Here is a 27,301-nt window from a genome sequence, read left to right as displayed (position 1 = left end):
GAAGCTACTGGAAAAATCGATGTACCAAAACTATATATATAATACACAAAAATAAATTGTATACATTAGTAAAAAAAGGAAAAAATATAAAACACATTGTTTACAATAAAATAAGATTAAATGCTGAAGAATAAATCTAATAAAGTTTTGTAAGTCCTCTGCATTGAAAACTATAAGCATTATTAAGAAAAATTAATGAAGATGAAATAAATGACAAAAATGTCATCAATGAGTTTTTCAAAATCATGAAGTATTATGAAGTATTATTAAGTATTATGAAGACATCAACTTCTTGAATTGATCTATGGAGGAAGTACTATACCAATCAAGATCCCAGAAAGTTTTTGTTATTATTGTTGATGAAACTGACAAGGTGATTATATAGTTTATATTGAAATATAAAGAAGGAGAGCTAAATCACTGTTAAAGAACACCATGGGAAACTTTGCCCTACTGAGAATTATTTACAGGAATTATTAAATTATGTCTAAAATATTAAAAAGCAATATAAGCTAAGGGAGGACAGTACTTTCACAAAAACAGACAAAAAGCCCACTGACACAAAATAAAAAATGCAGAAACAGTTACTGCTTGGTTGGACACACAATTATGACAAAAGTAGAGCTGCAGAAAAGTGGGTGAAAGATTATCTTTTCCATAAATAGTGCTGGGTCCATGCATTAATCTTGTATAACTGTCATAACAGATAACCACAGACTTATCTTAAAACAACAGAACTTTATTAACTTACAGTTCTTTCTGTCAGAAATCCAACACAAGTCACAATGAGATAAATCAAAGTACTGGCAGGGCTGTGTTACTCTCTAGAGACTCTAAGAGAAAATCCATTCCCTTGCCATGCTCAGATTCTAGAAGCTTCCGGGGTTCCCAACTCACTGTTCCACATTGACTCTTGGCCCCCTTGCTCCATTTTCAAAGCCAGCAATGTTGCATTTCTCTGATTATTCTTCCCTACTCACATCTCTCTCTGACCACAGCCTGGAAAGGTTTTCCTGTTTTAGGGACCCATTTGATTAAATGTGGTCCGATCAGAAAACCCAGGATAGTCTCCCCATCTTGAAGTCATATCTGCAAAGTTCCCTTTGCCATGAAGATCTCTGTGATTAGGACATGGACATCTTTGCAAGGCCATCATTCTGCCTACCACAGTCAACTAAGCATTCCAATGTAAAAAAAAAAAAAAGAGAAACTTCCTATTCCTCTTACCATACACAAAATTGATTCCAGATAGACTGTAACTCCAAAAACAAATAGAAGTTTGGAGGAAAATATAGAAGATTCTTATCTTCATGATAATAGGGTGGTGAAGAATTTCATAATTAAGACACAAAAACATTTGACATAGGATTGAGAAGTTGGTCTACATTAAAATTAAGAACTTCTTTTCATTAAAAAGTCCTATTAAAAAAGTGAAATGCAAGCAACTGAGTGGGAGAAGATATGAGGAACACACACCACCAATGAAGGGCTGTGTCATTTTGGGTTCCCCCAAAAGCCATGCCTGAAAAGGGAACACAGGTACAAGAGTGTGTGTTACACTTCACAAAAATACAAGTCAACAGCATCCCCCCTCAACTGAAAAAAAGGTGTGAAATGTAATATTTAACATTTATGAAATGTTTTTGATGGCTAACCTCTGGACTAAGGATTTTGTATATATTAACTCAGTGAAGGCTTAAAACATGCTCAAGAGGTAGATGCCTTTATAGTTGCCATTGAGGAGGAAGCTGAATTACAGAGTAATGTCCTAAAGCTACTAAATATTGTTCCTGATAGTGGAGATTTTGTCTTTTTTTATGCTACGTTCTCAGTGCCTAGAAAAGTGCCTCTTAACAGAATCAGTGGCAAAAACAGGATTCGAACCCATGCTGCCTCTAGTAAAGACTGCATTCTTCACCAGAGCACAAGACAACTCATAATGTTTCTCATCAATTTCAAATGTCCTACTCCAGCTGAGGCTATGAGAATAAAGACAATAAAGGTACAGGAAAGTGAAAATTAATTTAAAAATTTCATTCTTTAATGTAGATGCCTTAGAGAAAAGGCAGATGAGAGAAAACAAAGGCCTGAAGAATGTTGTAAAATACTTCTCTTCCCCACTGGGTTTAAGGTTGTATTTCTGTCATTGCCAGTCACGTTAGCCCTTACCAATGAACTGCACGGATTTTAAAAACTTAACTTCCATAACCATTGTCTCAACATCCCAGCCTAATCCTTCACGACACTCTCTCTGCTAAAAGACATGTTGGGGTCATTGGAAGCCAAAATCATCTTCTGAAAAACAAATGTTCCTCTAAGAAATAGACAGCTGGGGCTTTCACATTAAATACAGAGCATATTCCCCCCAGCAGTGTGGGACCCTAACAGTTCAGGGATGCTGATCAAGAAACATGTTGTCCAAACTACAGATCTCCCTTTAGAAGTTTTTATTGCTGGTGTTGATGGTGGGGTGTTGGTGGTGTTGGTGACAGTATGTGTGTGTGTGTGTGTGTGTGTGTGTGTGTGTGTGTGTAAATTCATGCAAGGGTGCACTCTCCTTTTAAAAGAAGTGATTACAGTGTAATTTCATATAAGTCCCCAAAGTCTCTTCTAAGATATCACAATTTCCCTTCCACTGGAAGATGGCCAGGTTGTTTTATGGAGGGTAAGGGGAATTATCTCAAAGTATTACTCATATTTTTTCACTGAAACATGCACTTAAGGATCACTAATCAAAATTTGTCAGTCAAAGCTACCGATGTGGTTATTACCTTGATTGTACATACAAATTTTTGGCACTAGTTATTATGTCTCTAGGGAAAATGAGTAGTTTAAAATATTAATGTATTTCTATTACTTATGCATTTTATTTTCTATGAAGTATATTTATGTATATATCCATTACCATATCAAACCACAATACTATTAACTGAGCCTACTGAAAACAGATGATTTATATTTTCATTACTGTAAGTTTCTTTATAGTGACTTACTCAGTAAATAAAACTTATTTATTTTGAAAACTAAAATTTCATGTACCCTTACTTGAATTATATGTAATAAAGTTGCAGCCTGAAGGGAAACGTTTAGAGAAAAAATAGCATATCTGGAGGGCTATAGAAAAAATTATAAATATATGATATGCAGGATTATTTATTATTTCTCAAATATTATATCAACCCCCTAAAAAAAAATCATCACCATGACCAGTGTCAAGGAGCTTACAGCCTATTTTCAAATAGACTTCAGGTCTGATGTTCAAATCCTAATTCATTTTTAATTAATTTTTGTATATGGTGTCAAATAGTGGCCCAGCTTTATTCTTTTTCATGTGGCTGTACAGTTTTCCCAACACTATTTATTGAAGAGAATGTCCTTTTCCCATTGTATATTCTTGGCTCCTTTGTTGTAAGTTAATTGACCATCCATGTATTTCTGGGCTCTGGGTTTGTAAGTCTTTTACTATTCTTACATCAATAAATCAGAAAAAGAAAGCATTTATTTTTAATACAATGGCATGAACAGCACATTAGAAAAAGCATGGATTTTGGGAGTCAAACAAAAATGAATTCAAACCCAGACTCTGCCACTAATTAGTGGTGTTACTATAGGTGTTACTATACCTCTCTTAGACTTTGTTTTTCACTTTTGTAAGAAGGAATAAAACATGGCAGGACTGTTGCGAAAAATTTTTATCCATCAATTTCATCAACATTTAAGCATTTATAAATACTATAATAACAACACAAAAATTTAAATAAATAAAACTCTCCTGCATCCAGCTATGGTTTGTTCATCAATATCTCGAAAATGTGGCACCAGAACTCAGCCCAAATATGATATAACATCAGCTAAAAAACTCCTCAAGTCCTTGATTATCTCTATTACCACGCAGCACTGACCAGCTAGCTATTTCTGGGAGGTGCTGGGTAAGTGTGTGTTGCATCGGTGGAGCCTGAGAATATGAATCAGTACATAGTAAGAGCAGACTGGTTATCTTCTCTGATCTGCTTCCTAGAACTGCTTATTGAAAACTGAACAGCAGCCTTGAGGCTTCAAAAAAGGCTCATTTATAGTATCCTTCACTGTGGTAAAAAGGTCTGGTTGGAACCCAATGAGGCAAAAGAAATCACCCACACCAACTCCTATCAGTGGATCTGGAGGCTAATCAAAGATGGACTGATCAGGGGCACCTGGGTGGCTCAGTGGGTTAAAGCCTCTGCCTTCGGCTCAGGTCATGATCCCAAGGTTCTGGGATTGAGCCCTGCATCAGGCTCTCTGCTTCTCAGGGAGCCTGCTTCCTCCTCTTTCTCTGCCTGCCTCTCTGTCTGCTTATGATCTCTGTCTGTCAAATAAATAAAATCTTTAAAAAAAAAAAAAAAAGATGGACTGATCATTCAGAAAACATTCACTGACCATTCCCACACTCAGTGCTGAATAAACACCTTGCCCTGCTATAAAGGCAGGTATAACAGGCACAAGTATGCAAAGGGCACTGCCAAATGCCTGAGAAGTAACCTGCATGAGAAGTCAGAGCTGGCTGCTCAGGAGATGCAGTGAATATAAGAAGACTGACAACTGCATGTATCACAGCCTATACTTGAAGGTGAAGGAGAATGTGTTTAAAAACAAGCTGATTTTTATGAAACACATTCATAAGCTGGAGGCCAACAAGGGTAGCAAGAAGATGCTGACCAAGCTGAGACACACAGGTCTAAGGTCAAGGAAGTACATAAGTGCTGGGAGGAATAGCTCCAGGTCAAGGAAAAGAACAGGACAGAGACCAAGAACTAAGGCTCCCCTCTTTTGCCTGTACATACTGGCCTCCAGAATTGTATAGCTCCATCATTATTCAATAAAATAAGCCTTTATTTGCCTGGGTGGGGTGGATGAATTACATTTGTTTTTCTGCCAACTATGTGGTCATAGCGAGCATTTGACCAATTGAAAATCTAGGTCTTTTTTCATATGAACCGCTGTTCAATAAGCTCTCCCTGTTTATGGATGATTGAATTACTGAACGGAAATACAGGATTTTTTGCTAATCTTCAGTTACATTTTATCATATTAACTTCAGCCAATTTGATTTTACCTGTTGAGTTCTGTTGGCCCTTAATCTATCATTATGCATGCTAATTATGCCTTCCAGACTTAAGGTGTATAAATTTGATTAAAGTGTAAAACTCTATTCATTCAATGCAACAAGCCCCTGCCCCAGAAGAACAGCAAGGATATCCAGCTAAGACCAAGTTTACCAATCATAGAGAACTGCAAAACTCCAGTGCTAAGGGAAAATAATATATAGATTTCATGGGGATTTTTCCCCCTACAATTCTTTAGTTTTTCAATTTTCATTTTTTTCTCTTTCCTTTTCCAATCAATTTCTTATCTTATCAACTCTCTTAAAAATCATTTTTAATTTTTCATTTTTTACAGTTATATTCTATCTTTTCATTATATTTAATTTTATTTTTGTGTATATACAAGTTTTTCTTTCTTTACAATTTTGAGATCTAGTTTTCTAATGAAGAAACCAAAATACACACAGGATTCAGTGTATTGCTCTATTCTGTTCACCTGTTAGATTATATTCTTTCTTCTTTAATTTTCACCTTTTTTTTTTTTTCCTTTGGTTCAGGTCTCTTCCGATTTGTTTAGTGTATATTTCTTCTAGGGTCATTGTTGTCATTCCAGTATTTTGTTCTCTTGTTCATCTATTCTTCTCTGGACAGAATGACAAGACAGAAAAACTCATCATAACAAAAGAGAACAAGAGGCAGTACTGACTGCCAGGCACCTAATCAGTATGGATGTAAGTAAGATGTCAGAACTAGATTTCAGAATAACAATTATAAAGATACTAGCTGGGCTTGAAAAAAGCATAGGAAACACTAGGAAAGTACTTTCTGGAGAAATAAAAGAACTAAAATCCAGTCAAGTCAAAATTTAAAAAGATTATTAATGAGGTACAATAAAAAATAGAGGTTCTAATTGCTAGAATAAATGAAGCACAAGACAGAGTTAGTGATACAGATGACAAAATGATGGAGAATAAGGAAACTGAGAAAAAGAGAGATAAACACTACTGGATCATGAAGGGAGAATTCAAGAGACAAATGATACATAAAGTGAAAAAATATTAGAATAATTAGGATCCCAGAAGAAGTGAAAAGAGAGACGGGGAGGGGCAGAAGGTATGTTGGAGCATATTATAGCAGAGAACTTCCTTAATCTGGGGAAGGAAACAGACATTTAAACCCAGAAGGAACAGAGAATTCCCCTCAAAAATCAATAAAAATAGTTCAACACAAGACATATAATAGTGAAACTTGTAAATCTCAGAGACAAAAACAAAATCCTGAAAGGAGCTCAAGACAAGAGGTCTGTAAACTACAAGGTTAGAATAATAAGACTGGCAGCAGACCTAACCACAGAGAGTTGGCAGGCCAGAAAGGATTGACATGATATATTCAGTGTGCTAAGTGAGAAAAATATGCAACCAAGAATATTTTATCCAGAAAGTCTGTCAATCAAAATAGGAGAGATAAACTCTTTTTTTTATTTATTTACTTTTAATTTATTTATTTAAGCATAACAGTATTCATTGTTTTTTCACCACACCCAGTGCTCCATGCAATCCGTGCCCTCTATAATACCCACCACTGGGTACCCCGACCTCCCACCCCCCACCACTTCAAACCCCTCAGATTGTTTTTCAGAGTCCATAGTCTCTCATGATTCACCTCCCCTTCCAATTTACCCCAACTCCCTTCTCCTTTCTAACTCCCCATGTCCTCCATGCTTTTTGTTATGCTCCACAAATAAGTGAAACCATATGATAATTGACTCTCTCTGCTTGACTTATTTCACTCAGCATAATCTCTTCCAGTCCCATCCATGTTGCTACAAAAGTTGGGTATTCGTCCTTTCTGATGGAGGCATAATACTCCATAGTGTATATGGACCACATCTTCCTTATCCATTCGTCCGTTAAAGGGCATCTTGGTTCTTTCCACAGTTTGGCAACCGTGGCCATTGCTGCTATAAACATTGGGGTACAGATGGCCCTTCTTTTCACTACATCTGTATCGTTGGGGTAAATACCCAGTAGTGCAATGGCAGGGTCATAGGGAAGTTATATTTTTAATTTCTTGAGGAATCTCCACACTGTTCTCCAAAGAGGCTGCACCAAATTGCATTCCTACCAACAGTGGAAGAGGGTTCCCCTTTCTCCACATCCTCTCCAACACGTGTTGTTTCCTGTCTGGCTAGTTTTGGCCATTCTAACTGGTGTAAGGTGATATCTCAATGTAGTTTTAATTTGAATCTCCCTGATGGCTAGTGACGATGAACATTTTTTCAGGTGTCTGATAGCCATTTGTATGTCTTTATTGGAGAAGTGTCTGTCCATATCTTCTGCCCATTATTTGATATGATTGTCTGAGATGGATGAGGTAGAAACCAGAGATACAGTAGAATGTATCAATGAATCTAGAAGCTGGTTTTTTGAAAGAATCAATAAGATTGATAAACCATTGGCCACACTAATCCAAAAGAAAAGAGAGAAAGCTCAAATACATAAAATTATGAATGAAAAGGGAGAGATCACAACGAACACCAAGGAAGTAAAAACAATCATCAGAAGTTATTATCAACAGTTATATGCCAATAAGCTTAGCAACCTAGATGAAATGGATGCATTCCTGGAAAACTATAAACTCCCAAAATTGAACCAGGAAGAAATTGACAACCTGAATAGACCAATATCTAGTAACAAGATTGAAGCGGTGATCAAAAACCTCCCAAAAAACAAGAGCCCAGGACCTGATGGATTCCCTGGGGAATTCTACCAAACTTTCAAAGGAGAAATAACACCTATTCTCCTGAAGCTGCTTCAAAAAATTGAAGCAGAAGGAAAACTTCCTGACTCTTTCTATGAAGCCAGCATTACTCTGATCCCCAAACCAGGCAAAGACCCTACCAAAAAGGAGAATTTCAGACTAATATCACTGATGAATATGGATGCTAAGATTCTCAACAAGATCCTAGCCTACAGGATCCAACAGCACATTAAAAAGATTATCCACCATGACCTGGTGGGATTCATCCCTGGGCTCCAAGGATGGTTCAACATTCGCAAATCAATCAATGTGATAGAACAAATTAATAAGAGAAGAGAGAAGAACCACATGGTCCTCTCAATTGATGCAGAAAAAGCATTTGACAAAATCCATCATCCGTTCCTGATTAAAATGCGTCAAAGTATCGGTATAGAGGGAACATTCCTGAACTTCATCAAATCTATCTATGAAAGACCCACAGCAAATATCATCCTCAATGGGAAAAAGCTTGCAGCCTTCCCGTTGAGATCAGGAACACGACAAGGATGCCCACTCTCACCACTCTTGTTCAACATAGTATTAGAAGTCCTAGCAACAGCAATCAGACAACAAAGAGAAATAAAATGTATCCAAATTGGCAATGAAGAAGTCAAACTCTCTCTCTTCTCAGATGACATGATTCTTTATATGGAAAACCCAAAAGACTCCACCCCCAAACTACTAGAACTCATACAACAATTCAGCAACGTGACAGGATACAAAGTCAATGTACAGAAATTAGTGGCTTTCTTTTACACTAACAATGAAAATACAGAAAGGGAAATTAGAGAATCGATTCCATTTACTATAGCACCAAGAACCATAAGACACCTGGGAATAAACCTAACCAAAGAGGTAAAGGATCTGTACTCAAGGAACTACAGAACACTCATGAAAGAAATTGAAGAAGACACAAAAAGACGGAAGACCATTCCATGCTCTTGGATAGGAAGAATAAACATTGTTAAAATGTCTATACTGCCTAGAGCAATCTATACTTTTAATGCTATTCTGATCAAAATTCCACTGGTATTCTTCAAAGAGCTGGAGCAAATAATCCTAAAATTTGTATGGAATCAGAAGAGACTCCGAATCACTAAGGAAATGTTGAAAAACAAAAATACAACTGGGGGCATCACGTTACCTGATTTCAAGCTTTACTACAAAGCTGTGATCACCAAGACAGCATGGTACTGGCATAAAAACAGACACATAGACCAGTGGAACAGAGTAGAGAGCCCAGATATGGACCCTCAACTATATGGGCAAATAATCTTCGACAAAACAGGAAAAAATATACAGTGGAAAAAAGATAGTCTCTTCAATAAATGGTGCTGGGAAAACTGGGCAGCTATATGTAGAAGAATGAAACTCGACCATTCTCTTACACCGTACACAAAGATAAACTCAAAATGGATAAAAGACCTCAATGTGAAACAGGAATCCATCTGAATCCTAGAGGAGAACACAGGCAGTCATCTCTTCGATCAGCCACAGCAACTTCTTTCAAGATATGTCTCCAAAGGCAAAGGAAACAAAAGTGAAGATGAACTTTTGGGATTTCATCAAAATCAAAAGCTTCTGCACAGCCAAGGAAACAGTCAAGAAAACAAAAAGGCAACCCACGGAATGGGAGAAGATATTTGCAAATGACAGTACAGGCAAAAGATTGATATCCAGGATCTATAATGAACTCCTCAAACGCAACACACACAAAACAGGAGAGATAAACTCTTCCAGGAAAAACAAACTAAAAGAATTTGTGATCACTGAACCAGCCCTGCAAGAAATATTAAAGGGGATATTTAAAGCAAAGTGAGAGCCCAAAAGTGACACTGACCAGGAAGGAACAAATACAATATACAGAAACAGAGATTTTACAGGTAATACAATGGCAATTAATTAATATCTTTCAATAGTTACTCTGAACGTAAATGGGCCAAATGTCCCAATCCAAAAACACAGGGTATCAGATTGGATAAAAAAGCAAGACCCACTGATATGCTCTCTGCAAGAGATGTGTTTTAGATGCCAAAACACCTCCAGATTGGAAGTGAGTGGGTGGAAAACGATTTGTCATGCTAATGGACCTCAAAAGAAAGCTGGGGAAGCAATCCTTATATGAGACAAATTAGATTTTTTTAAGTTTATTTATTTGACCGATAGAGATCACAAGCAGGCAGAGAGGCAGGCAGAGAAAGAGGGGGAAGCAGGCTCTCCATTGAGCAGAGAGTCCGATGTAGGGCTCGATCCCAAGACCCTGGGATCATGACCTGAGCCAAAGGCAGAGGCTTTAACCCACTGAGCCACCCAGGCACCCCAAGACAAATTAGATTTTAAACCAAAGACTGTAATAAGAGATGAGGAAGGGCACTATATGATAATTAAAGGGTCTATCCAACAAGAAGATCTAACAATTGTAAATATTTATGTTCCTAACATGGGAGCAATTATATAAACCAATTAATAAAAATATTTAAAGAAACCCATCGATAATAATACTTTAATAGTAGGAGATTTTAACACTCTCCTCACTGCAATGAACAGATCATCTAAGCAGAAGATCAACAAGGAAACAAGGGCTTTAATGACACACTGGACCAGAGGGACTTCATAGATATATTCAGAATATTCTGTCCTAAAGCAACAGAATACACATTCTTAGGGAGTGCACATGGAATAATCTTCAGAACTGATCACAAATCAGGTCTCAACCAGTACCAAAGGATGGATATCATTCCTTGAATATTTCCAGACCATAGTGCTTTGAAATTGCAAGTCAATCACACGAGGAAATTTAGAAAAATCTCACATACATGGAGGCTAATGAGCATCCTACTAAAGAAAGAATGGGTCAACTAGAAAATTAAGGAAGATTTTAAAAATTCAGGGAAACACAGGCACCTGGGTGGCTCAGTCATTAAGTGTCTGTCTTTGGCTCAGGGCATGATCCCAGGATCCTGGGATCGAGCCCTACATCAGGCTCCTTGCTTAGCAGGAAGCCCGCTGTCCCTCTCCCACTCCCCTGCTTGTGTTCCTGCTTTCATTGTCCCTCTCTTGCTGTCAAAGAAATAAAATCTTTTAAAAAAATTCAGGGAAACAATTAAATGAAAATACAACTGTTGAAATCTTTGGGATGCAGCAAAGGCAGTCCTAAGAGGGAATTATATAGCACTACAAGTCTTCCTCAAGAAACATGAAAGTCCTCAAATACACAACCTAACCTTACTCCTAAAGAAGCTGGAGAAAGAATGGCAAATAAGGTCTAAATCAGAAGAAGAGAATTAATAAAGATTTGAGTGGAAATCAATGAAGTAGAAACCAAAATAATAGTACAACAGATAAATGAAACTAGGAGTTGTTTTTTCAAAAGAATTAATAAGATCCATAAACCCCTGGCCAGACTTATGTAAAACAAAAGAGAATAGACCCAAATAAATAAAATTATGAATGAGAGAGGAGAGATCACAACCAACACCACAGAAATACAAATAACTTATAAATACAAATAACTATAAGAACATATTATGAGTAACTATTATGAGTAACTATATTATTAGGCAATCTAGAAGAAGTGGATGCATTCCCAGAGATGTATAAATTACCAAAACTGAAACAGGAAGAAATAGAAAACCTGAACCGACACATAACCAACAAGAAAATTAAAGCAGTAACCAAAACTCTCCCAACAAACTAGAGTTCAGGGTCAGATGGCTTCCCAGGGGAATTTTACCTAACATCTAAAGAAGAATACATATTCCTCTGAAGATGTTTCAAAAAACAGAAATGGAAGGAAAATTTCCAAACTCTTTCCATGTGACCAATATTACTTTAATCCCAAAACCAGACACAGACCCCACTAAAAAGGAGAATTACAGACCAATATCCCTGATGAACATGAATGTCAAAATTCTCACCAAGATCCTAGCCAATATGATCTAACAGTACATTAAAAAGATTATTCACCATGACCAAGTGAGATTTATTCCAGGACTGCAAGGTTGGTTCCTCCACAAATCAATCAGTGTGATACACTCCATAATAAAAGAAAGAACAAGAACCATATGATCCTCTCAATAGATGCAGAAAAAGCATTTGACAAAGGACAGCATCCTTTCTTGATTAAAACTCTTCACAGCATAGGGATAGAGGGAAAATATCTTAACATCACAAAAGTAATATACGAAAAGCCCACAGTGACTATCATTCTCAATGCAGAAAAACTGAGAGCTTTTCCCCTAAGGTCAGGAATACATCAGGGCTATCTACTATCACCACTGTTGTTCAACATAGTACTAGAAGTTCTAGTCTCACCTATCAGACAACAGAAAGAAATAAAAGGCATCCTAATGGGCAAAGAAGAAGTCAAACTCTCACTCTTCACATATGACATGATACCCTATGTGGAAAACCCAAAAGATTCCACCCCAAGGTTATTAGAATTCATACAGGAATTTGGCAATGTGGCAGCATATAAAATCAATGCACAGAAATCAGTTGCATTTCTATACACTAACAATGAGACTTCCTATGAGAAATTCCACATATGAGTGAGATCACGTGATAATTGTCTTTCTCTGATTGACTTATTTCTCAGTGCCTGAAACTATTAAATATCATCCTTTCTTTTGAAGATATGACATAGAAATCCCTGTTTTCTCCCTCTCCCATGATTTTTGGGAACTTTTGAAATCTGCTTTTCCAAAATGCAAAGTACTCATTTTGCTCTGTCAATTGTCCCTTTCTTAAAAAGCAACAACTTTAAACTTTTAGGTTCCTTTTTGCTTTCTAACTGTTCAGTCAGTATAATTCACTGACTGCTTTCTATGCCAAGGCACTCTATTAAGTGCTCTGGGAGATACAAAGGTGACTGAGAAGGCCCTGTCTTTATGAGGTTTATAAACTAATAGGGGAAATAGGGAAACACATGCACAAAGAACAAAATAAAGAGCATAATAAGTGCTCCGCTAAAAACATTTTTATTTATTTTTAAAGATAAAAATTTATTGATTGGAATTAAGTCCAGAAGAGAGATCCTTGCTACTTCCTTAATCATTAGTAAGACAGTAAGGTGAAATAACACCGTACAGACAGAAAGTTTGGATCAGGTTGAAAAAAGTTTAAGAGGAGCTGTATAAGTAATAAAAAAAAAATTGCCTTTGTATTTTCAGCACATTCTAGAGGAGAAGGTACATTGGACCAAGCTGATCATATTCCATAATTCAAAAGTCATTTCATAAGATTACCAAAATTTAATAGTGGTATTATGGATCAAATTTGATTTAAAAGTCTTGCCATTTGCGACAACATGGATGGAACTAGAGCGTATCATGCTTAGCGAAATAAGTCAAGCAGAGAAAGACAACTATCATATGATCTCCCTGATATGAGGAAGTGGTGATGCAACATGGAGGCTTAAGTGGGTAGAAGAAGAATCAATGAAACAAGATGGGATTGGGAGGGAGACAAACCATAAGTGACTCTTAATCTCACAAAACAAACTGAGGGTTGCCGGGGGGAGGGGGTTTGGGAGAAGGGGGTGGGATTATGGACTTTGGGGAGGGTATTTGATTTGGTGAGTGCTGTGAAGTGTGTAAACCTGGTGATTCACAGACCTGTACCCCTGGGGATAAAAATATATGTTTATAAAAAATAAAAAATTAAAAAAAAAAAAAAAAAGTACATAAGAACTATGGCATTACTATGGGCTTTCACTTTCTACATTATATATTGCTGAAATTTTGGAACACTTTGTAATAATTATATACTACATTCATAATTAAAAAACAAACAATATATTCATAAATATGTATGTGAAGTTTCCATCAGAGAAAAGCATTGTGTCAATTCTCTAGAAAGGTTTTATTGGGTTCTTTTTCAAAATGAAAATAGATAGATTATAAAAGTTTGAAAAAATAGGAAAAAAAGAAAAAAATCACCTATAAAATTCCCATACTCGTACAACTAATTGTTACTAACATTGCTGAAGGGGTCATATTAGCAGTTACTAGTCCAGATTCTATGGTCACTTTTCCCCACTTGCTCACACAGGACCCTAATCTGAAAAGTTCCCCCAAATTCTTTTGGGAGTTCAGGTAATGTTTTATGCAGACTCCAAGCACAACCAGTTAGCCATCTAGTCAGCTCTCATTTCTTTCCTCTTCCCCAGCTCTAACCTTGGTAGTGCCTGCTGCTTTCACAGACAGCAGCCATGGAGGGTTTGCAAGCACTGACAGGCCAAAGCAGCACAGCTGTGTGGAGAAGTCACATGAAGGCTCCCTTCTCTCCCAGTAGAGGGCTCCCTGGCAGGGCCATTTGTGTTCCATGTCTTGGCACTCCTGCTCTTCAAAACGTGGACCAGCAGCATTTGGTAGGTTTATCAGAATTGCAGAATCTCAGGTATCTTATGGTTCTTGGTGCTATAGTAAATGGAATCGATTCTCTAATTTCCTTTTCTGTATTTTCATTGTTTGTATATAAGAAAGCAACTGATTTCTGTACATTGATTTTGTATCCTGCTACATTGCTGAATTGCTGTATGAGTTCTAGTAGTTTGCGGGTGGAGTCTTTTAGGTTTTCCATATAAAGTATCATGTCATCTGTGAAGAGAAAGAGTTTGACTTCTTCACTGCCAATTCAAATACCTATTATTTCTCTTTGTTGTCTGATTGCTGTTGCTAGAACTTCTAATAACTATGCTGAACAAGAGTGGTGAGAGTGGGCATCTTTGTCGTGTTCCTGATCTCAAAGGGAAGGCTGAGAGGTCAAGGATCTGTAGTCAAGGAACTACAGGACATTCATGAAAGAAATTGAAGAAGACAGAAAAAGATGGAAGACCATTCCATGCTAATGGATTGGAAAAATAAACATTGTTAAAATGTCTATACTGCCTAGAGCAATCTATACTTTCAATACTATTCTGATCAAAATACCACCGGCATTTTTCAAAGAGCTGGAGCAATCAATCCTTAAATTTGTATGGAATCAAAAGAGAACCCGAATTGATTAGGAAATATTGAAAAAGAAAAACAAAACTGGGGGCATCACATTGCCTGATTTCAAGCTTTACTACAAAGCTGTGATCACCAAGACAGCAGGTGTCTGGCACAAAAACAGACACATAGACCAGTGGAACAGAGTAGAGAGCCCAGATATGGACCCTCAACTCTATGGTCAAATAATCTTTGACAAAGTAGGACAAAATATACAGTGGAAAAAGTCTCTTCAAAAAATGGTGCTCGAGGGGTGCCTGGGTGGCTCAGTGGGTTAAGCCGCTGCCTTCAGCTCAGGTCATGATCTCAGGGTCCTGAGATCGAGGCCTGCATTGGGCTCTCTGCTCAGCAGGGAGCCTGCTTCCTCCTCTCTCTCTGCCTGCCTCTCTGCCTGCTTGTGATCTCTCTCTGTCAAATAAATAAATAAAATCTTTAAAAAAAAATGGTGCTCAAAAACTGGACAGCTTTGTGTAGAAGAATGAAGCTCAACCATTCCCTTATACCATACACAAAGATAAACTCAAAATGGATAAAAGACCTCAAAATGAGGCAGGAATCTATCAGAATTCTAGAGGAGAACATAGGCAGTAACCTCTTTGACACTGGCCACAGTAATTTCTTTCAAGACATGTCTCTGTGGGGCACCTGGGTGGCTCAGTGGGCTAAGCCTCTGCCTTAGGCTCAGAGTCCTGGGATCAAGCCCCATGTCAGGCTCTCTGCCCGGCGGAGAGTCTGCATCCCCCTCTCTCTCTGCCTGCTGCTCTGCCTACTTGTGATCACTCTATCTCTGTCAAATAAACAAATAAAATCTTAAAAAAAAAAAAAAAAGACATGTCTCCAAAGGCAAAGGAAACAAAAGGAAAAATGAATTTTGGGAACTTTATCAAGAGCAAAAGCTTCTGCATGACAAAGGAAACAGTCAACAAAGCAAAGAGGCAACCCACAGAATGGAAGATATTCGCAAATGACAGTACAGACAAAGGGCTGCTATCCAGGATCTATAAAGAACTCCTCAAACTCAACACACACAAAACAGATAATCATGTCAAAAAATGGGCAGAAGACATGAACAGACACTTCTCCAATGAAGACATACAAAGGGCTAACAGATGCATGAAAAAATGTTCATCATCACTAGCCATCAGGGAGATTCCAATAAAAACCACATTGAGATACCACCTCACATCAGTTAGAATGTCCAAAATCAATGAGACAGTAAATAACAAGTGTTGGAGAGTTTGTGGAAAAAGGGGAACCCTCTTACACTGTTGGTGGGAATGCAAGTTGATGCAGCCACTTTGGAAAACAGTGTGGAGATTCCTTAAGAAATTAAAAATAGAGCTTCCCTATGATCTTGCCATTATACTACTGGGTATTTACCCCAAAGATACAGATGTAGTGAAAAGAAGGGCCATCTGTACCCCAATGTTTATAGCAGCAATGGCCACAGAAGTAGCCACACTGTGGAAAGAACCAAGATGCCCTTCAACGGACGAATGGATAAAGAAGATATGGTCCATATATACTATGGAGTATTATGCCTCCATCAAAAAGGATGAATACCCAACTTTTGTAGCAATATGGACAGGACTGGAAGAGATTATGCTGAGTGAAATAACTCAAGCAGAGAGAGTCAGTTATCGTATGGTTTTGCTTATTTGTGGAGCATAAGGAATAACACAGAGGACATGGGGAGATGGAGAGAAGTGAGTTGGGGGAAATTGGAGGGGGAGATGAACCATGAGAGACTATGGACTCTGAGAAACAATCTGAGGGTTGTGGAGGGGAGGGGCGTGGGGGTTTGGGTGAGCCTGGTGGTGGGTATTATGCAGGGCATGTGTTGCATGGAGCACTGGGTGTGGTGCATAAACAATGAATTCTGAACACTGAAAAGAAATTTTAAAAAAATTTTTTTTAAAAAAAGAAATGCAGACTCTCAGATCCCTACATCAGAATCTGCATTTTAACAAGAATCCCAGATGATTCGTATTTAAATAACAGTTTGAGAGGCAACTACTTAAATCCCCTCCCTTGGATTTGAGAGGCAACTACTTAAATCCCCTCCCTTGGATTAAAACCTGAATTCCCTGGGAGGCAAGGACAATATTGGGTCAAGTAACAAAGCTGACAACTAATAGGACTTTTGATAATGATGCCATCCCTTTGATGACCTTATCTTTGTGACTGGGCCCAACTGGGAATGCTTGGTACTTTCTCTTAGGAAGAGCTCTCATCTCTCCCTTAGGAGATGCCCTCCCTCCTCACTGCCTCGGAGATACAAACTTTTGGTGAGCTGTCACTTCTATTTCAGTTCAGCTAACCATGGCTGAGGCTCAAACTAAGAATCCACCAGACTATAGGAAATTTTACACTGCTGCACATGTAAATTATATGTATTTCACATATATTTATATATATTTATATTTCATATATATTTTACATACATCCATAACTGTAAAAATACACTTATTAAAAATAAATGAAAAATATATTTTTATTTAGTCAATGTTTATGTAGTACCTATTACTTACAAAATACTCCACGGTGGTCTATGGGAATACCAAAGTAAGTAAAACAATTCTCTGCCCTCAAAGGAAGCAAATGGGACAAGTAGGGATCTTTCCAGGACAGTTGGAGGAAAGAGCCAAAGATTCCCAAACAAAGCAGTCTTACTGCAGTTTGGAGAAGCCACTATTAAATCTTGTCCGTATAGTCTCTGCATGCCTATTCTCCAGGTGGAATGGCCTGCTTCCATTTCCATTCTTCTACATTCTTACCCATCCTCCAAGACCAAGTTCAAATGCAAACTTAGGAGTAAAGTCTACCCCAATCCTCTTAGCTAAATATGCTTTTGACACTTTAGAACTCCCTACATATCCTGCCTTGAGACAAATTATGTATGTTGAGGCCTTATGGGTGGGGGATGAATCATTTGCAGGCAAAGAATGTATTGTAGTCAGTCTTCTTGGATTCCCCCTAGAGTCTAGCTTGATGTGCCATAAATAGTTTTTGAAGAAAGAAACAACACTATTAATGTTTCCCTATTCAGGAAATGTATCAGCTTTCTCAAATCATTGTCAGAGTGAACATGAGGGAGAATGCTGAACACTGCTAGGGTAGTTAGGAGGATTAGGCACCTCCCCGCTCAATGCCGCAACCCCGCAACCCCACCACCACCATTTTTTTTTTTTTATCAGACTGGTTCTTTCACACAGAAACAATAGCCTCATTAGTGATTAATGGTTGTTATTTCCAGCTGAATGGAATTTCATCAAGTTGTCAGCTGGATAGAAGTGGGCTGGCTGTATGGCCTGTTAGTATTTAAGAAGACTCCTACCTTAATGGATAGCACTTTCTATGCCTGGTTTTCCCTAAAGCTGAGATGGCATCCCAGGCTCAGAAACCTCTCTGCGAAGAGTGTAGGATTGCTGTTAATTTTGTAGCATCTTATCAGCTGAATGTCAGTGATGCTTATTTTACTATGGTTAGTATGCGTTCTTGAGGCATCGTGAGGGAGGTTTCGCTCTGGTTTGGGTGATGACATATCTTCTATATCCTTAGTAATGGTGGTTATGGCTGTGTTTGTGGTTTGATACTAGATGACACCGTAACTTAGTAGCTAGGGTTTTGCTGTGCCATGACCCAATGATTCAGAGCTGCAATTGCAAACTATGGGAGATAATAGGAAGAATCCCAGTTCTTTCCTATGGTTTCCCAATGCAGTATGGGCCTCAACTATGTGGGAAGACTGAATAAACAGTTTTTCACCCATACAGTACTTTAGAGTTAATGTAGATTATTAAGATTGATGAAGTAGATGGATATTTAAAATGTCAATTTATACTGAACTTCTGCCAGGAGTCCGCATGATTACTGGAAATAAGTATGTCAGGTTCACAAGTCAGACCCCTAAAAAGGCCATAATGGCCTAAGATTAGGCACCAGCATATTAAAACCTGGGTACCTTCTCTTTGAGACAGCCTGGGCCTTCTGGAATTCAAAAAACAAACTAAGGAAAGAACAACGAAGGCCCCTTTCGGACAACCACAGAAATAATGAAGTAAGCTTCTGTAAAATTTCGTCTTGAAATTCAGCTTCTCTGACCTCTGTTCTGTTCCCATTCTCACCCCCTGTTCCAGACCTGTTACTATGATGAAGATTCTGATGCGCCTGTTTATGTACCCTTTTTCCAAGACCAAGCAGTGGTGAAGCAAGAACATGCAAAGCAGTTCATAAAATATCTAAAAAACCGTCAAAGTAGAGTCTGCCTTCCGGTGACTAAGGTGACTGTACCTTTGTTAGGATGATCTCCACATGGCCTTTGCCGCTGGGTCTAGAGCACTTAATGATTAGTTACCACCTAACTTCTAAGGTTACTTGTTTTCTCTGTTTCTTTCTTTGCTTTCTTTTCTTTCTAAGATTATTTATTTGAGAGAGGGGGAGAGGGAGAATGATTAGGGGAAAAAACAGAGGAGAAGGGAGAGAGAATCTGGAGCAAATTCTGTGCTGTGCATGGAACCTGACATGAGGCTCAATCCCAGGACCCTGAGATCAGGATCTGAGCTGAAACCAGGACTTAGATGCTTAACTGACTGAGCCACGTAGGCATTCCTGGTTACTTATTTTCTTACATGGAATTATAGCCACTGACTTTAAGGGCAAGAATGTATCTTTGTAAACTCTTCATATTATTGTGAGTAAATCATAACCACTAAACGCTGTTTGATTTTTGTTTTGTTTTGTTTGGGTTTTCTTTTCTTTTTAAATTTTTGTTTATTTCAGTAATCTCTACATCCAGTGTGGGGTTCGAACTCGTGACCCCAAGAGCAAGAGTGGCATGGTCTTCAGACTGAGCCAGGCGGGCGCCTCTTCTTTTCTCTTGTTTTGTTTTTAATGTGTGTGTGGTTTGTTTTTTTTTTTTTTTTTTTTAAGATTTTACCTATTTATTTGACAGAGAGAGAAAGAGAGAGCAAGCACAAGCAGACAGAGCAGCAGGCAGAGAGGGAGGGGGAAGCAGGCTCCCCGCTGAGCAGAGAGCCGGATGCGGGGCTCCATCCTAGAACTTCCGAGATCATGACCTGAGCTGAAGGCAGAGGCTTTAACCCACTGAGCTGCCCAGGCGCCCCTTGTTTTGTTTTTTTAATGGGCCAGCAGCACTAGCATCACCTGGGAACTTAATAGAAATTCAAATTCATGGGCCCAGTGGGACAAACTGATTCAGATTCTCTAGGCAGTGGAGCCCAAGGAATAGTGGCTTAACAACTTCCCAGGTGATTCTAATGCTCTGCATAGTTCGAGAAGCTCTCCCCTAATGGCCTCTTCCTAAATGTGTTAGCATCTTATAGTAGATCTTTAGTCTAATTCAGATACATGTTCAGGTATTTAATATGGCTAAGTCTTCAAAAGAGTAAAACAAATTCTTTTTCATTAGGACATACACTCCAAAGAAACAGTCTAAACTTCATTTGGGGGTATTACATGTAGAAACATCCCTATTTACCTGATGGGTTCTTTTAGTTCCAGCTTTGTAAAGAGAACTAGATGTCTGCTAGTAACAGAACAGAACCACCATCACAGAATTCCAAAGCTAATGTAACAGTGTGTGTAAGTATGCTGATGGTAACCACGTTTTGCAACACATTAAAATTACCTGGTGAGCTTTTGAAAGTCTTGATTCTGAGTTTGTACTCCATATCCATTAAGCCTGAATTATTCATGTCTGAAAGCCAGACATGCGTATTTAAGATGCCCTGCTGAATCCATTGTGCCAGAAAGCTTGGAAACTATTAGCCTGTGTAAACCTAGTCATAATCCAACCCAGGATGTAGGGTGTAACAAGGCTGAGGTAGAAAAGTGACTCCCTGTTCTCAACAGAGGCCTGACGCAGAGTACTGGGGAACCGACCGGGAAGCTATCGTGATTGCTCTGGAGGTGGAAAGGAACTTATACAAGCACCTGCAAGAGCTGAAGAATTCGGCTTCTAAGAATCGTGAAATTGATGTAAGTAGTTAATTGGTTCTGAAAGCAGGGTTATCTTTCACTTCCAATTGTGACCTACTTCTAAGACATAGGTCTGAAACAGTGGATCCCCCAATATGTTTATTTCTCCCCGAGGAAGTAATGAACTTATTTCTGGAAGTTGGTTGGGGGGAGCGTAAGTGTGCTGGAGAAATGCCACTGAACTCAAGATCGAGAAGACTTTCCAGGAATAATACGCTCAGATAATTACACAAAACAACTTCTGCTGCTGGCTTAAAAATCTCCTAGATTAAAAGGGCTTAAATTTTAATGAATACCAGAATCACCTGGAGGGTTAGTGAAATAAACTGCTGGGCCCTATCCCCAGAATTCAATTCAATTGAATTCAATTCAATTGAATATGTGGTATCCAAAAAATTGCATTTCTAACAAGTTCCCAGGTGATGATGTTACTGGCCAGGGGCCACATCTTGAGAACCACTATCCTTGAGTGTCCTTGAAAAACTGAATATTAATGGTGACTTCTTGTCCTATAAACTTTTCTGAAGTCTTCTTGATTAATGATGAACACTCCACCTTGTAGCGGTAATTTTCTTACCAATCCCCTACCTTCTCTGGGTCAGTGAAGAAAAAAATGTCCTAAAATGAAAGTTATCGACCCTAGATGATACTGGATTCACTGAAGAGTTCTGAAGAGATACCTATGACCTAAGCCTTACTCCAGACCACTTAAATCTAAAACTTAGGGAATGGGGTCTGGGTGCCTACTCAAAACCCCCATATGATTCAAATAAACAGGGTGGGAAAGCCATTACACCAGGAGCTCATTACTTAATTACCTACCTTTTCACACTTTTTCTACAACTTCCTCTTTTTGAGAACCACTGCCATGATTAGCTTGTCACTGTTGGAGAATTACCTGTTCACAAAGCATTCTTGAATAACTTTTATAATTATTACTAACTTATATAAAAATTTATACCTATTAATATTGCATATTACATTAAAATTTTGATGAGATATCCTAACACTCATATTCATTAAAAGTGGTTATTTGTTTTCACCTGGAGTTCTTGAATGTCTTAGATCAGTGCTCTTTGAATTTCAAGGTGCATACGAATAGCTTAGCTCTGTCTTAAAATCTGGTTTCATAAGTCTGGGTGAGACTTGAGAATCTGCTTTTCTGACAAGCTCCCAGGACCGCTGGTCCATGTACCCACTATAAGTTGGTAGCAGGATCTTGGGTCATCTCCCATTGCAGATAAGGTCTTTAATGAGTCCTCCCCTATCTTTTTTTTTTTCTTGTATTGTAGCTCTTAGAATTCGTGAAAATTTTCTTGAATAAACAGAGAAGGAACATAAGATATCTGCAATACCAGCTTAGCTATCAGGAGGAATTAGAAAGGCTGTCTGGGAGGGAAAGCACACCTGAACGGTTTTTGGAAACATGGGGCCAAGAGGCTTCAACATCTGAAGGCCGCCCATCAAGTCATCCATAGCAGTAGTAGCTCCCGAAGGCAGCTACTTAAGAATCTTGATCTGTTTGACAGAAGACTGCTTTCCTTTTAATCTAGTATCCCAGTCTTCACTGTTATGCATGGAAATAAATTTGGTTTTGCATTACAATTTTGTGTTAAAGAGATTGCTATTGGAGTACAAGAGGGTTATTTCCATCATTGAGAGTTTGGTGAAAGTTTCTCAGGGACAGGGGATGCATTAGACTTGAAGGAAAATAAAACAAAACAAAAACAATTAAAAATTTAAAAAAAAAAAATCCTTCCCTTATTGTCCCAAGGACAACCAGATGCCCAGTCAGGATTTGATAAATTCAACCAGTCCAAGTGGATGCAGTAAAAATTAAGTAATTTCCTTAGGTCTTATTAAAGCTCCCCTCCCCCTTAGCTTATATACATATTTTAAGTTTACAAAATAGTAGGGTTTTCTTCTAATTAAATATAAAGCCAAACTTGAAAATAAGAGCTCTTGGGTTAGAAAAGGTGGCTCCTCCCTAAAAGTGGACAGTGGACAGGCAGCTGCAATCCAAATGTCCTTTCACAGCTGGAGGTAGACTTAGGGAATAGGAGGTTGGTACACAGGAAATTAAGGCGCTGAAGACAGTATGGGGATATCCTTACTCACACCATTATGGGCCCAACACATACTAGGGTAATTGCTTTAGGAGCATATAATGAGCGTGTAAAATTGGGTCAGAGCCAAAGACCTCATGTAATTAGTAAAACCTGGGAAGAAAGGTGGCTCTATAGGATTGTGTACTTGCTCCAAAACTTACTATATTCATGGCCTTGAATATTTTTTTACCTCACTCATTGACTCAGTTTCGTTGTCTGTAAAGTGGAGTTAATTTTATTTAGTTCATGGTTAGTGAGATTAAACTGTAAAATATCTAGAAAAGTGCCTACTCTGATTATGTATTCCATAAATTTGTAAAATAGTGCCAATTCTTAAACTTGAGGAAAGCCATGACATGATAGAAGCAATTACAATGAACAATCAGTAAGACTGAAACAGAATCTTAAAACATTTAATCTTAGACAAAAAGGAGTCTGAAGCAAGAAAAAGTGGTCATAAGAACCAATTAGATACCATGAGGTAAAAAGAAATAAAGTTAACAAATAGACTTATATTCAAACATACCCAATCAAACAAGTGATTTAAAAGTAAGCTAAGAAATTTTCAGTCAAAAGGATAAAGAAATTTAAGATGTTAAGACATGCAGTTCTAACAAAAGCTATAATTAGAGCTCTAGGAGGAAAGAGAATTTAAAGTGGTGGGGCAGGGGAGATCTATGGTAATGAAATTTTAGAGCATCAAGGATAAAAAGTCTCCCACAAAAGGATATCGCTTAGAATGAAAACTGACATATTAATCACAGCTTTCTCATCAATATTAGATGAAAAGAAAAAATTGGAGAAATCCTCAAAATACTGATGAGGAAAATAAAAGTTCAGGCTGAAATAGACCTATTCAGATATTAAAATATTGAGTTTACAGAAGCTTCTAACTTAAAGTAGACCTTCACTGTGAGTGATATTGTTTTAATGGCAAAAAAGGAAGGCATACAGGTCCAATATAATCTGGCCAATAATTAATTTTATATAGTACTTTATGCTTTAGTAATTTCAGTGAGGAAGGGAATGTTCCCTGGCAATAACGAACCACATAATAGATTTTGTTACCTACCTTTTCACACTTTTTCTACAACTTCCTCTTTTTGATAACCACTGCCATGATTAGCTTGTCACTGTTGGAGAATTACCTGTTCACAAAGCATTCTTGAATAAATTACTACTTTTAGAATTATTACTAACTTATATAAAAATTTATACCTATTAATATTGCATATTCACATTAAAATCAGGACTAAGACAAGATTGCTTTAACCTCAATGCTACTTTGTATATTGCTGGAAGTTCTCAACCAGGGTTCCTTAATCTCCACACTGTTGACATTTTGAGCCAAATGACTTTTTGTTGTGGGGAGATGTCCTACACATTGTGAGATGTCTTGCAGTATCGCTGGCCTTGACTTACCAGAGAGTTGAGACAATCAAAACTGTTTCCAGACATGGCCAAATGTCTTCTGAGCAAGCAAGTTACTGTGCTTGAGAACCACTATTCCAGATAATGCAATAGAAAAACTAAAGGAAAAGAAGCTACATATGTGTAAAAAGACTTATTTAATATGATATGATTATAGCTAGAAATGAAAAACTGTTATAACTTATAAGAAAGTTTAATAACGTTGCTGGGTAGAGGATAAATATCTACAACACAACCTTTCCTATATATAATCGGTAAACAGAAAAAATATTAAAAATATATTTTGTGTTTATAATATCCACAAATACTTAAAATATCTAGTAATAATCCAAACAAATGCAATTTGAAATCTATATGAAACAAAAATGCTTCCTGTAAGAGATAAAATAATGAATTTGAATAATAGAAAGAGAAGAGAAGTTCAAGTTTGTGATGCCTCCCAAATCAATGTATAGAGATTAAAGGAATTGGAGTCATAATCCAATAGGATTTTGAGGGCTTGGACAATTTAGTACTAAAGAAAAATCTTCATCATGGGGAAAGCCATGGAAACATACATAAAACTTGTTAACATCATTGCAAAATACAAACCAAGACCACAAGAAGATACCATTCACTACATACTCATCAGAGGGACTAAAATTAAAATAGCTGCCACCATCATACCCTGGCAAGGTGAAAAACATTTGAAGCTCTTGCACATTGTTGGTGAGAATGTAAAGTGGTGCAACCACTTTGGGAAAAGGTAGGGCATTTTCTTTTAAAACTAAGCCTATATCTATCTACCCGTGAATTTTTGGAGAATACAATTTAGCCATAGGAAATATTATTGACTAAAATTGTATAGAGAAAGCTATAGAGAAAAGAGAGTAGGAAGAAGTTACAAGTCCTCTCACTTGATGCTCATCATAGGAATCAATAGATATTATCTAACTAAAGAAGGTTCTAAGGGTATTATATAAAGGTCTATTTATAAATGGAGTTTTGAGTGGCACAGTCAGTTGTCACCTGATTCTTGACTTTGGCTCAGATCGTGGTCTTGGGGTCATGGGGTTGGCGCTGTGTCCAGCTCTGTGCTCAGCATGGAGTTTGCTTGGGACTCTCTCTGCCCCTCCCCACTGTGCGGGCTCTCTTTCTCTCTCTCTCTCTCTCTCTCTCTCTAAAATAAAAGAAGTGAATCTTTTAAGGATAGTCTAATTATAAAGGCAGGTACTAGAATAAAAATAAAGAACTATGATTTTTAAAATGATAGCCTCCACATTGGAAATGTATATAAATATAATATTCACATGTGCAATTTATTTTGTATCCCTTAAATTAGCCCTCCTTTTAGTCCTAGTTCTAATGTTCACCCCGTCATTCTGATGAAGTTTCGCCTGATCACCTTTCGGTTGAATGAGTTTTTGTTCTTTGGGAGATGCTTCAGTAAGACCTAATGTGGACAATATTCCTTGAGTCCTTGAAGCTACAGAAATTTTTGTGTGTAGCTTTGACACTGAAAGGCAGCTTGAAGGGATTTCAAATTGTTGGCTCCAACTTTCTTTCCTTAAGTTTCTGATAGGTATTGTTCCATTTGTTAGCACTGATTGTAGCTGTACCAGCTTAGCTCTCTTTCACTTAAAAGGGATACAATGTTTTTGCCCAGATGCTCAAAGTTTGCTACTAGTGTTAGTAGTACCCTAGTTACCCTCTAATGTTTGTATGATCGGTGTTAGTACAAGGTCTTGGTGTTGGTCATTCTGGGACAGTTCTCTCATATCTTGAATGTGACTTTAAATATACAAATTCAAATCTTATTTCAGAACATTTTATAATGTATGTTACTCTATTCTTTTGGTTTTCCTCCAGTGCAACAACTCAAATGAATTTTATTTTGAATAGTTTTGCCTATCTTTTATAACTTTCTCTTCACTTTCTCTTTTAAAAAACCTTTTTCCTTATATATGTCTGTGTATATTCTCTATTTTGTGTTACACTTTCTATAGTATCTATGTCCTCTTTGCTCCTTCTACTTCAGTCTTTTACAAAATGATTTTGTCTGTGTCTTCTATTTCTTTTTATTTAAAGATTTTATATATTTATTTGAAAGAAAGAGACAGAAATAGTGAGAGAGAGCATGAGCAGGGAGAAGAGGGAGAAACGGACTCCCTGATGAGTAAGGAGCCTGATGTGGGCTCCATCCCAAGGCCCCAGGATCATGACCTGAGCCGAAGGCAAATGCCCAACCAACTGAATCACCCAGGCACCCCTGTGTCTTCTATATCTTTCCTAAATTTTGCTAATTGATCATTTCACATACTTCATTGACCATCACCTTCCCTTTGTTGGCCCTGTCTTCCCTGAGTTCTTGTAATTTTTTTATTGTTTTCTTTCCTTCGATTATGATTTATCTCCCTTTATTCATGTTGAGATGTTATGTTAGAATATTCCTCTGCTTTAGAGCAATATTTTTCTAATGAGTGTTTGTTGTCTACAGGAAAGTTTTGTATCTATTTTCAGTTCTATTTTGCTCTTTTGTTTTCCTAGAGTAGATTTCTCTGGATCTAGTTCTAGTTGCACAATTACTTTGCTAATCCAATTTGAATGATTTGGATTTTCTCACTTAGAAGGAAGGTTTTTTGAAGTGAGGGAAAAAGTAACTTTCCCAGTTTCTCAATTAAAGAGCTCCCTCCCTTATTACAATGATAAATGCCACTTTGGAAACCACACCTCACTTAGATTTCAGATCTTAACTTGATTCAGAAAGGTCCCTATCATCGGTTCCAAGCTTCTGTGGTATCTTCACTGCCTCTGGTGAAGAAGCTACCTTCACTGGACCATCCTGCTTCTGATTGCCGTTTTGTAACTCCCCTTTCTTTTAGAAGTGCTATTTTATAGAATCTGCCACTTC

At 37.6% G+C, this 27,301-nt stretch overlaps 1 pseudogene; it reads left to right on the top strand.

The window, feature by feature from the left end:
- Positions 1–22,350, top strand: part of LOC132010586 (large ribosomal subunit protein eL19-like) — a 48,762-nt pseudogene extending 26,412 nt beyond the window's left edge.
- Positions 22,351–27,301: the final 4,951 nt, after the last annotated feature.

The sequence above is a fragment of the Mustela nigripes genome, chromosome 2, assembly GCF_022355385.1.
Source record: "Mustela nigripes isolate SB6536 chromosome 2, MUSNIG.SB6536, whole genome shotgun sequence".
NCBI lineage: Eukaryota > Metazoa > Chordata > Mammalia > Carnivora > Mustelidae > Mustela > Mustela nigripes.
The sequence above is the reverse complement of the archived record's forward strand: the minus strand, read 5'-3'. Positions and strand labels throughout refer to the sequence as shown.